Below are 14,902 nucleotides of genomic sequence, written 5' to 3'. Positions count from 1 at the left end.
AAGAAATACTGGTAAGCTCGAGTGACACATTTGCATATGCTTATATACAACATGCCACCCTCCTTAAACCTACTCCAAAGTCCACAACCTGAGACAGAGTTTAAATGCTGCTCTGTGTCAAATGTAGGAGATGCGTAAAGTCACCAAAATGCATTTTACCACTGATGCATACTTCATTCAAATTATGTTTTGCTGCTCATGTCTCAAAACAGGCCTGGCAAATTTCAAGGCAATATTCAAGCTTCATTAAGAACAAAATCTTATCTTGACAGCATTTATGTCACACACTGGCTAATGGCAATGCACCAGGGTGAATTCTAAGGGTTACAACTGAGGAATTAAGATTGTAAGAAATTGGATTATTGATTGGAGTGATAACCCTACTCAAGCAGCAAACACAATCCTTGTCAGGATGAACCACAAAAGTCACTAAATTGAACTGTTGTTAACCTTCTGGTAGCTTGACACAGAAGCAGTCAGGCTTAACGTAGAGGCAATGTGTTAAGAATGTTTGCAGCACTCATAGGCTAATAAAGTGAAAACACAAAAAACATCCTGCGCCAATTTAGAAAAATAGAGACAATTGTAAATAAACACAAAATTAAATACAAAATTGGTCAAACACCAATTTAATAAACTGGCCAAAACATCGGAAAATAAAATAAGACTCCTATATCCTCATAGGAATTCTCCTCTTTCTTCGCTGTCAAAATCTTAGCCATTGGAAACGAACTCAGCTCCATCACACATACCCAACCCCTTCTTGACCCGCTTCCCCCCACCAAGTCGCACCCACAGGCTCCACCCAAAAATCATGCTCACTGGACTGTCTTCAAAGACTATGACGAAGACTCCATCTCTAAAATCCTATCTACCTTAAGCCTGATCAACCATTTTAATGAACCGCTCCCTGCCAACTGCCTAGCTGTCGTCGCCCAATAAATCATTCCTAGCTGGAATACAATATTCAACTCCTCCTTCCAGCAGGGAACGATGCCTTACTCTGTAAAATCCATCCAAGTTCTCCCCATTTTGAAAAAGCTGCCGCTGGATCCAACCTCCCCTGACAACTTCAGACCCATATCCTACATCCACCTCAGGCAAAGTGCTGGAGAAATGTGTACAACAGCAGCTAAGTCACCACATCAACAACTGCCACTTGCTTGATGACTTCCAATCCGGGTATAGACCAGGGCACAGCACCAAAACCACAATGCTCCACATCGTGGAGGATGCCCTCCAAGCCCTTTACCAAGGCATAACTTGTCTCTCAATCCTCCTGGACCTTCATCGGTCAACCATAAAAAACTACTCAAACCCCTCAAACTCAAGATGGGATTGGATGGCACTGTTTGAGATTGGTTTAGGTCTTTCTTCCACACCTGGTCACAGAGATTCCTAATCAACAGCAACCTATTGTCACCATCCCTGGTCACTGTTGTAGTCCCTCAAGGATCAACCCTGTCCCTCACCCTTTTCGACCTTTAACTAGAACCGCTTACCGAAGTATTTCGCGCAGTGAATATCTCCTATCATATGTACACTGATGCCACCCAGATCTACATCAAAATCTCATCACTCAAAGAGATTCTCTCCCTGAACGAAGCCCTGAAACTCACCGTCCAATGGCTTGCATCCAATCAACTTAAACTCAATGCAAAGAAAATAGAATTTCTCCTGATCTCCCCTCTCAATACCAAACTCGAGATTCAATCATCAATTCAATGGCCAAAACAGCCAGATTCCACCTGAACTACCTTAGGAAATTGAAACCCTCCCTCAATGCTCCCGCCCTAAAAATGGCAGTCCAAGCACTCGTCATCTCTAGACTGGAACACAGCTGCTCAACCCTCTCTGGTTTACCCAAGATCTCCCTGGCACCTCTTAAAGCCTGCCTCAATACGGCCACCAGACTACTTACCGGCACAAGGAAATACGATCATAATTCCCCACACCTGAAAGCTCCAACTGGCTTCCCCTGGAGGTAAGAATACAGCTCAAACTAGCATGCATCATGCACAAATCTTTATACTCTAACTCCCCTGCATATCTGACACAGTAACTTGTGATCTCCAGTGGAACCAGAAAGTCCTGAATGCCAGAGACCTCTTGCTTCAACCTGCATGCTTTTGGGAAAATAAAACTTACAATCGGGCCTTCTCAGGGGCTGCTCCAAGAATATGGAACGCTCTCCCACCAGACATCAGAAGAATCCCCTCTCTGACTCGCTTCAAAGAGGATGCCAAAACCTTCCTTATGGGCAACTTTCTCGGCTAAATATTGCCTCAACTAACATTATGGCCTGATCTATGGCCGTCCACTACCTCCCTTCGGACTACCTAGTCACCCCATCAGAAACTTGGGGCCTGTCTTGAATAATTGTAAATGTAATCTGTATATATAGTATCTCATGTAGAGTAATAGGTTATATAAACTGTAAATTTTTGCTCTTCTTTCCCTTATGTATCCGGCACCCCTCACCCTTACTACTCTAGCTGTTACTGGTTGATTCTAAGCCTGTCTGTATATTGCTTTGCTTTCCTGTAGAGTGCCCTGATACCCTAATAGGTCAAGTTTGCACGCTATAAAACACATAAATAAATAAATAAATAAATCTAAAGAGTATAAAATGCCTTTACGAATTTAAAAGTTTTTAGTGACAAATAGCACCTAAAAGCTCAAGGTGCCAATCATGGATATCGGGTCACTCCAGACCCCGTGCAAAGTCAAAAGTTAAGGCTGATGAGAGGGAGCACGGTTCAAATACACAACGTGGGCCCGCTGTCGGTTTACCTTCGGAATCTTGAATTCATTGAAGCAGTGCAGGAGAAGGCAGAGTTCAATGGGGTAAGGCAACGGACTGGGTCTGAGGAAGAGTCATCATCACCAGGGAGCACTGGATGAGGTCTCGGTAAAGCCGTTGACATGGGCGGGAAAAAATCACCAAACGGAAAAGGCCAGATTTCCAGGCTGAAGAGCTTATTGAAGTCGATTGGGAGCCTGTATCCGTCGGGCTCAGTGAAGATTCTTACCTTCAGACTTGGACAACTTTTTGAAAGTCAAAAGCCTCCATCAATCTGCAAGACATAGCCAAGGTGGGCTCCATGAGGCTAGATACTGTTGCTCCAAGGTATGTTTGCACAGGATTTGCTGCTGTGGAGAAGGCCATTATATGATGTAATGGTTCAATTTACAGAAAACATACTCATAGAGCTATCCTTGCGTTGGTGTGGCATGCATATATCTGAGACAGAGTTAAGTGAAACATAAACCTCTCAGTGTAATTTGAACTATTTTAGATACAGTAACTGTGAAGTTACAATTTGTAAACTTATTATTTTCCACAGTTTTGCTGTGAAAGTCAGGTCGCAGGAGAGGATGATTTAAGTCTAGACTTATTGGAATCTTTTGAACAATCTCACTCGTCTACTGCAGTGAGTGCCTGATGATAAAATTGCAAACTATTTAGTTATATTTCCAATACACATAGGAGTAATTTGATATTCTAATTTTAAATCTTATGGATGTCTCCATGTGGTACATTTCTCGTGTTCTCCTGAAGAAGACCCTTGTTTATGTTTTCAAACACACATTGCATGTTTGGGGTCGAAGTATTGATGATTACATTTATTCTGTACCATTGAAACTGTCTGTCAGAGTATATTTATAAAGGCACAGATGTAACGATTTTAAAAATTAAGAATGGAACAGTTTTTTGTAAAATGTTCAAACCAACAACACACAACTGACTGCAATGGCACAAGCACTTTTTCTGCCCACACACTTCTATTTACTTCACACAGAGCATTTCTTCTTTCTTTATAAATGTTTATTCAATGATGTTTTGTAATAAATTTTGATAAGATAATACTACTCTACTAATGTCATTTCTTGTCTATGTGCATATGTGAAGGCTGGTTCTTTTTTTTACATTGATGGAAAATTCACATGGTGAAGACCTTTAATGAGTATGTTTCCTGACAATATATCTGACAGAACCATTATATTATATACTAATTAACCCAGGTTCTGAATAACACAGCGTAGCCCCCTGCTTAGTTGCACACAGAGAAGAACAGGGCAGGTAGGTCCTCATCTTCTGTCAGGTCTTCTTGCATTATTTAGGGTTAAGGAGGATCAGCTCAGCGAAAAAGTGTCCACTTTGGGGGTCGGTATCACTCTAGCAGAGGCCAGGTGAAGGGTTCAGGACTCTGGAGCGATTTATGCCCCCATAGCTCATACAGTAGGCCATCAAATTAGCCCTTGGAGTTTCTCTAATATCCCTGGGTTCAATGAGATGGTCCTCTCTCCTTCAAGCAGCACGGTAGGCCTCAAGCAGCAGGGCAACCCTTTGAGGAACAAGTCTTTTCTCTGGTAACAGTAGAGTAGATCTCTGGTGGCAGTTGGACAGTGATCTGAAGAAAAAAGCATGCTTCAAGCAGCAGGGCCGTCATCGAAAGCACAAACCAATCCTTCTAGAATTTTCCAGAGGTCTAGAAATGTACTGAAGAGGTGGTTCAGTAGGTTCAACTTTATATTGGTTGCTAGCCTTTGAAGTGGGGGTGACATCTTTCTTCCCCCACATCTGGCTCTGGAAAGTTCTTCTCTTCCCATGCCAAGGTTCCAAGTAGTTTGGCAAAAGGCTCGTTTTAGGTTACTTTGTGGGTGTCGGCTGGAGGCAGCCCTTTGAAATATACATAGGGCTGGGAACAACTGTGCCCCCTCCATTTTGGCAAGATGGTCGATCCTGACAACTACTTGTCCCCCTTTGTCCACTGTTGACAGTTGCCAAGATATTCACAGTAATGTGGCCCACAATACAGGCAGAAAGTACCCAATGGTTAGGACAAGAAAATGCCAACTTTCTAAAAGTGGCATTTTCAGAATAGTGACTGAAAATCAAACTTTTCTATGAAAGATGATTTTAAATGACAATTCATTTGAGTCCAAACTTGGCCTTCCCATTTGTTCCTAATCGGAGGTTAGCACTTATTGAATGTAATAAGGTAACCTAGTGTTATACATTGGAAAAGATAACCAAATGTAGGAGTTTTTTTTTTACTACTAGGACATGTGAAACTTAAAAACACATGTCCTACTTTTAAAATAGCATGCACCCTGACTTGTTGGCTGTTAGGGCCTACTCTAGGGGTGCCGTGTATATTTTAAAAAGGAAAGTTGAGGGCTGGCAAAAAGTTAGTTTTTCAGGTCAAATTAGCTGTTGAAATGGCTCTATAAGCTGCTATGGCAGGCCTGAGATGTATAAACATGCTACATAAGTGGGTGGCACAATGAATGCTGAAGGCCCACTATTAGCATGTAATTTACAGGTCCTACGTACATGTAGAACAATACACTAGAAAATTGTAAGTACATTAAATATGCCTGTGACTGTTAGGATCCCTAATGTACCCCATTAGCAGGCCTAGGTAGCTGCAGAAGCTTTTATGTACATTTGTCCTACCTTGCCCTACATAATGGTTCTGGCACTGACCTTTTACCTAGGTATATGCTGAATAAATGTTGTGTGGTTTTCGTCAAAAACTAGCCTCATTTATTATGCATGAGGATTCTTAGTGTCATATCTTAAAACCCTGCTTAGGACATGCAAAGCAGGATTATCATCTTTTGTGTAATAACTTTGTACAAAAGTCACTGCTATCGTCATCCTTGAACGACAGGCCCACAGTAACATTACACATCTAGGTAGAACCCCTGAGGGTACCTTTTGGTTATGAAAGAAGAACATCTTCACTACGCAGCCAAAGGAGAAACGTCCATGCTGACTCAAAACGCTGTGATTCCTGCACGCAAAAAGTCTCGCATTCTGTGGTCTGACATCCTCATGGGGTGGCCAACTCGAGACCCAGACGGGGTCCTTTGTTTTCTCCCATCAGGTAATGGGGTCTCTCCTAGGTAATTCTTGGCTTTACACTGTACATACATGCTAGTTTTATTTAGGTAGACTCAGATAGGGTTAGCATTTTAGGAGTACGCATGATTATTGCCATGTATCTATATGCCTGCATATATTTACTGTTTTAGCACCATGGTAGAATTCAATCTTGTATTTACTCTGTTGGTGCTTGCAATCGTACATATCTGTTTCTCTCTAATGGTTAATACAAAAGAACAATTGATGGACAGAATGCAGAACAATGTCATACATTCACCCCGGTACAGAGAGCTGGGCCTAAATCCATTGGTTTTTTTTTCACCATGCCATTCCAGTTTGGACCCATCCACATGCAAATGATTTTTGACCCTGCGCCCAATGGGAACAGTCTACCCCAACCTGCCAGGCCAGGTCCTCCCTGGACTGGAAACAAGCATCCTAGGACTGGTTTTGGGGTTTTACCCCTCATCAGCAAAGGATAGCTTGACTCCAATGGCAGGGATGGCACAGGACCCACGTCTGGGCATACCCGTCGCACTCGGGGAGACAAATGCAAAAAGCGCAATTGATGGACAGAATTCAGAACAATGTCATACATTCAACCTAGTACAGAGATTTGGGCCTAAATCTATTGTTTTTTGCTCACCATGCCATTCCAGTTTGGACCCAGCCATATGCAAATTAGTCTTGACCCTGCACACAATTGGAACAGTCTAGCCCGGCCTGCCAAGCCAGATCCTCCCTGGACTGGAAACAAGCATCCTAGGGCCAGTTTTGGGGTTTCACACCTCATAAACCAGGATAGCTTGACTCAAGTGGCATGGAGAGCACAGGACCCACGTCTGGGCATACCCATTCCACTCGGGGTGACAAATGCGGTGCTTTGTTTTCTGAGGACACCTGGGATCAGGACTCGCTAAAAACTACTCTGGGCACCTCCAAAGCAGGGCTGCGAGCGAGTCAGCTGCAGGACTCCAGTTCCCAAGAGTCCCTGCTGCTGACCTGCACACAATCACCTGGTGCTGCTCTCCCTGTTGGCTACGCCCCCCTTCCCAGCATCAAAAGAACCTGGATACAGACCTTCGTGGGACTTCCTTTGTGTTTGTTGCCGAGATTGGAACATTGTCGTCGGTGGAGCTTGTAGCGCCTTAGAAATCCTGAGCGCTTTCCTTCCTGCAAATCGCTACCTCTTGTCGGACCCGCTTCGCGGGTCCCGCTGCGCGGTACTTTGTTTTCTGAGGACACCTGGGATCAGGACTAGCTAAAAACTACTCTGGGCACCTCCAAAACAGGGCTGCGAGTGCGTCAGCTGCAGGACTCCAGTTCCCAAGAGTCCCTGCTGCTGACCTGCACACAATCACCTGGTGCCGCTCTCCCTGTTGGCTACGCCCCCCTTCCCAGCATCAAAAGAACCTGGATACAGACCTTCCTGGGACTTCCTTTGTGTTTGTTGCCGAGATTGGAACATTGTCGTTGGTGAAGCTTGTAGCGCCTTAGAAATCCTGAGCGCTTTCCCTCCTGCAAAGCGCTACCTCTTGCCGGAACCGCTTCGCGGGTCCCGCTGCGCGGTGCTTTGTTTTCTGAGGACACCTGGGATCAGGACTAGCTAAAAACTACTCTGGGCACCTCCAAAGCAGGGCTGCGAGCGCGTCAGCTGCAGGACTCCAGTTCCCAAGAGTCCCTGCTGCTGACCTGCACACAATCACCTGGTGCCGCTCTCCCTGTTGGCTACGCCCCCCTTAGCCACCTCCCTATATTACATAGAACGTCATCACCGCTGCGCGGGAGCGCGCCGGGAGAAGCCCGGGACAAGAGAGGGACCGTCTGTGGCCGTCAGGGGCCGAAGGAGGCCAGGCTGGGCCACCCCACTGACATTTAGTGCAAAGGAACTCGTCCTGCTAGTAGGGTGGAATACTCATATTCATTTTAATCTGTGTCTCACTGTGATAAATTACTTACTGTTTTGCTTGCGGGGGCTGTAAATAATGTCTTTACAATCAAATAGTACCACCTTGGTCCCTCCTCAGGCTGAGGCTGGGCCAGCTATTTTTGGCCCACTAGATAAATTTTTTTAATCGTGTTACTCAAGACATTGACAAGGAAATTTCCCTAGCAGAGAGACGCGCTGAACGTAGGTTGTCCATTGAGCTCCTCAAAAATTCTGCGGAAAAACGGCCACCGCAAGCCTTCCCGGCATTGGTTACCCCTTTGTCGTCTATAACCTTGCCCGCTGTGTCTGAAGCACCTTATGTCTCTCCTTTAATTGCGGAGACTGAGGGCGGCTCGGATTTGGGATCTGAGATTTCTACCATGCCCATAATTCCACCTATAAATCTCATTGATTCTCCAACCTGTATAGTGGAACCTAGCGTGTCTACCAGTGTGCCCCAATTAAAATCATGCCTGAAAAGAAAGAGGAATACTGCACCAAGGAAATGCTATTCCTCTAAACCTCCAAATAAAGTTAGGAAAGTTGCAAAAATTTTGCTCACCCAAAAGGAACTTATTGGGGTTAGTCAAAGTGGAGATCCATCAAATGAGGGGGAAACTGTCGTTTTAGTGAGCCCAGGCCTTATTATCAATGACCCCCAGGGGACGGGGTTGGTTGCGAATTCACCCCCCACACATTCATTGATACCGGAGTTGGAAAAGCTACTAAGGACCCTCTTGACACCTATAGAGGATCAAGTTAATAAATTAATTAATTGATTGGATCACTTCGAGCAGGCCACCTTAGATAATTTTTTCTCTACTAAATTGGTAATTAAATCACAACCTAGGATCAGCGAGAGTAGTAAGCTTCAGGAACCCATTGGAAAGTCAAAAAATCTGCCTATTGTTGAAATACAATCTCCAATAGGCAGAACTACAAGTGGGCCCCAGAGAAAGGGACTAGGTCAGCATACTAATCCTGTAGTGCCAGCTTGCCCTGGCACCGGTACTGGGAAAAAAATCAACTAAGGTTCCAGACCCGGTGTCTAAGGGTAAGAACAAAGAATACCCACAAGGTAGTACTTCTGTTTCGAAAGATTCCCAGTCTCTACCAAGCATTCCCAAACCCTACCCTAATGTTGGAGCAGGGGGCAATAACGGTAAGAATAAAGAATGCCCACAAAGTAGTACTTCTGTTCCGAATGATTCCCAGCCTCTATCAAGCATTCCTAAACCCTACCCTAATGTTGGAGCAGGGGGCAATAATTGCCCCAGGATAAACAAAGCTGCACTCACTGACTCCCAGCAATCATCAAATATCCCTATACTCCGTCCTGTTGTTCCAGCTACTAGACAACCATCATCCTATCCAATGAAGCTCCTGCAAAAGATACCCCCTGTGAATCTTACCCTGGATTCTTATCCTTATGTGGCGGTCCTTACCAACGTACCATCTTTTTTGGTTGGACAAAGAGAAACCTTCCAGATGCTAAAAAATAAGGTAATGCACTGGTTAAGGGTAAACAGACCACTACCGGGGGAAGTGGATGGGCTGATAATAGGGGTAAGGAGGACAGATTGGATTGGTTATACTCCCAAAAACCTGGGGGGGACTGTATTGTCATCAATTTTCAAGACCCCAGGGTGGCAGGTTGGATAACGAGGCAGGGCTGGGGCACAAGTAGTGGTGGAATCGGCATTGTGGATCTTACCTTTTTTTACCCAAGGCAAACATGTGCCCAAGTAGGTGTGTCTAGGAATTTAGGCTCCTTTAACAACCCCCCCTTGGTAGGGGTTGTTCCATCCACTACTCCACTGCCATGGCAAACCCATAGTAATGGCCTAAACTATAACTTTTTGGAAGGCATGCAATGTTTGGGTTGGGGTTGTTGACCAAAGTCTGATTATCGGAACAGCAGGGGAGGTACATTTTGTTGGAATCCATGTGGGAACCTTGATGTCTCTGTTTTTAACATAAACGTTGTGTCAAATGAAACAAATGTTGATGAAAATACTGTACTTGTGGAGGAAACTAGTGGGGAGTTAATGCAAAACCAGGGGAGTGGGGAACTACCCGCATTAAGTATCACTGGTAACCAAGGAGTCGAGCACAATATAATGGGCAATGACCAAATTTGGGGAGGGCATGGTGGTAGCCCAATGAACCCCCCTATTTTGCCCTCGACAAGAACAGTATGTAGAGATGGATCTATCGCAGGGAGTTTCATATCTTGGAATATTGCAGGATTGGGTAGCAAGCTGATGTCACAATCATGGATTGATTTTATTAATAGGTTCGAAGTGTGCTCTCTACAGGAGACATGGGCTTGTGACCCCATCTATCTTCCAGGTTACCTAAATGTCTCAATCCCAGCAAGTAGAGGCGCCAGGGGTAGACCAATGGGAGGTCTCACAGTTTGGATCAATCAGAGCTTGGATACTACAATAAAAATGTGGGATTTGGGTTGCAGAGACATCTTAATGTTGCGAATTTCCTCAGAAAAGTGGGGTGTGACAGATTTGTATGACGTCTATGCCAGAGGCACCAATACTGGGAGTTCCCCCACTCAAGAGGCCCTGTCTACTTTTTGCAAACTAAGTCCCTTGGAAATTGAGTAGTAATAGCAGGGGATTTAAATAGGACCTTTGAACCCCTAGATAGTACTGATGATCCCCTGGGGCAGGAGGAGGATAATCTATGGGGAGTCCCCTCTTTGAATCTAGCCCCTGTCAAACGCTGGACGAAGAACATACTTCTCCTAAATGCCATGTGTTTGGAACATTGGATGAGAGCCCTAAATGGGAGGAAAAAGGGTGATAAGGAGGGTGTTTGTACATTTGATAATGGTCACAATAGAAGTAGGATAGATTACGTTATATGTAGTCTTAATCTTTGGAAGGGGGTTTGTGACATGGAAATCAAGGCCAGGATAGAAAGTGATCACAACCCCCTTTGTGTGACCCACACCTGGTGGATGTCTGTCCAGTCCAATTTGCAGGCAAGTGATGGTTCGCACCCGGACATGGCCAATGATATGCGCAGATTGAAATGGCCATGTGTGTTGATGAATGCGGCATCTATGGACTTTATTAGTTTTGAGGTGGACAATGCTCTTGCCTCTATGTAGTTAGTAGGTTCCATAGTTCCAGGGTCCAAGGTAATTACTGATATCCACAACAACCTTTTTTCCCTTCTAAGACCTCATTTCATGAGAGCATGCAAGGGAAATCGTACAATACCTCCTAAACCAGCTAGGTGGTTCAACCAACAGTGTCGGGCAGCTAGATTAGCCCTGGGCAAGGCTATTAGAAATAGGGATAGGGCTGCGATTAGTGCAACAAGGAAGCACTACAACGCAAGCATCTCCCTGGTAAAAAAAACGTGGGATGAGAAGTATTGGGCTGAATTAAAGGAGGCCTCTGGAGCCAAGGATTCCAGGCTTTTCTGGAAGATAGTGAAGTGGGGTAGAGGTGGAATCCCAAATTAACCAGACAATAACGTTGCAGAGGCCGCTTGGGTGAATTATTTTAGACCTCAATATGCAGAGACAAAGGAGGTGGTGGCGGGGGAAGCGATCTCAGCCGTATTTCCCAATGATAATTTGTTTTCCGCCAAAGAAGTTGAACTTGCAATATGTTCTGTACAAGGGGGTAGGGCCCCGGGTTTAAATGGGATACCCTCGGATGTTTTTAAAATAGATAAAAATAGGTGGGTCAGGTATGTGTTCCTATTGGGGAACGCCATTGCAAAAGGCGCGTTAGTCCCAGACCAATGGAAGGGAGAGATTATCATACCGATCTACAAAAAAGGAGACCGATCCCTCCCGGCTAACTATAGGCCAATAAGTTTGATTGCCACTATCCAAAAGGTGACAGGGAAGATGGTGGTAAACAAACTTATGGATTGGGTGGATGAGAACAATTCCCTCTCCCCTTACCAGGCAGGCTTCCGGAGGGCTACTAGCACCGTTGATCAGGTGTTTCGTTTCACTATGTTGCGGTGGGGGACGGTACTTCTTGGCAAGGGCAGCCTGTATGTCGCCTTTGTCTACTTGCGGGCTGCCTTTGATTTAGTCCCAAGGAGTAAGCTTTGGACAGTTTTAAATAAGATAGGTATCCCAGCAGAATTGCTCACCCTGATCATGAGGTTGCATGAGAGCAATTTTGCCAAAGTTCAGTGGGGTTTGAACAGTCAATCTTCCATCGACTTTCCAGTCGAACGGGGGGTTCGCCAAGGTTGTGCAATGGCACCCTTGCTTTTTTAATTATTTATTAATGGGATTGTTGGCAGGATGCTGGATGCTAGTGTGGATGCACCTTCGTTAGCGGGCCTCAGGGTTCCAATCCTGATGTTCGCTGATGATACGCTAATTATGTCTAAGACCCCTTCTGGGCTACAGCGTGCCTTAAATATTTTTGATGGGTTCTGCCTGGAGCATGGCCTCGAAGTTAATGTAGGTAAGACCAAGTTGATGGCTTTCTCCCAAGGATGTAAACCTCGCCCTAGGATACATATGAATAACATCGAGCTTGAGGTAGTCAGGGAGTTTACCTACCTGGGGGTACAAATAGCAAATAGCCAAGGCTGGTCCCATCACATAGAAAAAGCGGCCTGGAAACACCAGCAAATTTCGGGGGCACTACGGGTGGAGCATAAAAGATCAAAAACAAAACCCATAAAACCCGTCCTTGCCGTATATGACACAAAGGCAATAGGGGTGGCCCTATATGGGGCAGAGCTGTGGGGTTTTGAAAAGCTTACCTCCCTACAGATAGCAGAGAACAGGTTCCTCAGGGGAATTACGGGACTTCCCCAGAGTACCACACTAATCCTGCTTAGCCTTGATCTCGGGAGAAGATCTGCTAGTGATCGAGCTCGATTGCGTCCCATCTTATATTGGAGACGCCTCTGGTCCACCCCCGAGATTAGGCACTACGCAGACGGGTTTCTGGCAATAATTAAAATTGACTCCTTCTATAAAATATCATGGTTGGAAAATGTAAGGGTCATGTTAGGCGAACTAGGTCTTTCCAATCTCTGGGATAATCCCGCGGGGGAAGTTTTTCCAAGCAAAAATACCCTTAAAACTTTATATTGGGAGTGGATAGATGGGAGGCTCTGGAGGGGTGTAAAATCTGATTCGATGGGGGGTCGTTTTCTGGAAATCAAAATGTGTCTCGTGTTAGAACAGTACTGGGACAGTATACCTGCCTCAATGGACAGGACGTTATTTTTCCAGTTGAGATCTGGCTCCCTCCCCTTAGATATTTAACAGGCAGGTGGAAGAGTTTGAATACCCTGTGCTGCCCAGCATGCGGCGCAGCCAATGAAAGCGTGGGTCACTTCCTATTTGTTTGTAATGCCTTCGCCACCCCAAGGAGGGTATGGTTAGCTCCAGTTTGCAAGAACCTTGGTACATCTACTGGTGTTGAGGCATTGAGAATCATCTGTACCCCTACTGATGAGCCTATTGTTTTGGGTATAGCCAAGTATTTGGGGTGGGATTGGTCCATTAGGCGGAGGGCTCTTTCCACAAATGTGATTTGATTAAATGTTTTAAATGTGTGTTAATTTTTATACTGATTAAGCTTGCACAACTGTTTTATAAATATGTATTTGTACAGATGTAATTTAAATATTTAATTGTGATGTATTTAAATGTATGTTGTGCTTTTATGAGTACATAACTCCAATAAAGCTTTCAAATCGCTAAATCGCAAATCCATTTAGACTGTGCACCCAATGAGAACAGTCAAGCCCGAACTGCCAGACCAAGTCCTCCCTTGACTGGAAACAAGCATCCAGCCTGGCTGATGAAAGGTGTTACCCAGAAACCGGTCCAAGGATGCTTGTTGCCAGTTCAGGGAAGACGTGCCTGGGCAGTTCGTGCTGGACTGTTCCCATGAGGCACAGGGTATAGACTGATTTTCATATAGCTGGGTCTGAACTGAGGTATCGAAGTGAGCTAAAGAATGATAATGGATTTAACCAAGATCTGTGTCTGAAAAGTTTCAGTGCTCCTTCCATCATGTCCTTGTGTTTGCATTTATTGCCCTAATTAGGTAGGGTATCCCCAGACATGGGTCCCTTACTCACTCTGCCACTAAATTCAAGCTAGCCTGGCGGATGAAGGGTGTTACCCAGACCCGTCCCGAGAATGCTTGTTGCCGGGTCTGGGAAGACCTGGCTTGGCAGTTCAGGCTGTACTGTTCCAAGAAGGCACAGGGTCAAGACTGATTTGCATATAGCTGGGTATGAACTGAGGTGGCAAAGTGAGCTAAAGAATGATGATGGATTCAACCCAGATTCTGTTTCACAGAAACCGGTCCCAGGATGATTGTTTCCGGTTCAGGGAAGACCTGGCTTGGCAGTTTGGACTGGACTGTTCCCATGAGGCACAGGGTCAAGACTTATTTGCATTTAGCTTTGTCTGAACTGAGGTGACGAAGTGAGCTAAAGAATGGTGATGGATTCACCCCAGATCTGTGACTGGGTTGAGTGCCTGAAAAATGCTTTTTCACCCTAGGTTGGCAGGGTATGCCCAGTCTTGGGCCCCTTGCTCACTGTGCACTGGATTCAAGCTAGCCTGGCTGATGAAATGTGTTAGCCAGAAACCAGTCCCAGGATGCTTGTTTCTGGTTCTGTGATGATCTGGCTTGGTAGTTCAGGATGGACTATTCCCATGAGGCACAGGCTCAAGAAATATTGGCATATGGCTGGGTCTGAACTGAGGTGCCCGTCCATCATCTCCTTGTGTATGCTCTGTCTAATGGTTGTTGCAGCACACATATTTTATACTAGAATGACGCTGTTCAATAAATGGTTATTGAAAACATCCCCATCATTTATTCTATGTATTTCGCTGAGACCAAGTGAGCACGAGTGATAGAGCAAAAAGTAGAACAATGTTTCCACGTTCCCTGATAGACCAAAGTTTGTCATGTTCGATAATTGCAAGAGACTATTCACTCCTTGGTAATTTTAGGGGGTTTATAGTGGCTCTGTGAGCTAGCTGGTCTGAAGGCTAACATATCCTTCATGGGTGTCTGGAATCAGTCTAGACTCCAATCCCG

Source organism: Lissotriton vulgaris, chromosome 6 (genome assembly GCF_964263255.1).
Source record: "Lissotriton vulgaris chromosome 6, aLisVul1.2, whole genome shotgun sequence".
Classification (NCBI taxonomy): Eukaryota; Metazoa; Chordata; class Amphibia; order Caudata; family Salamandridae; genus Lissotriton; species Lissotriton vulgaris.
Note: the sequence above shows the minus strand (reverse complement) of the source record.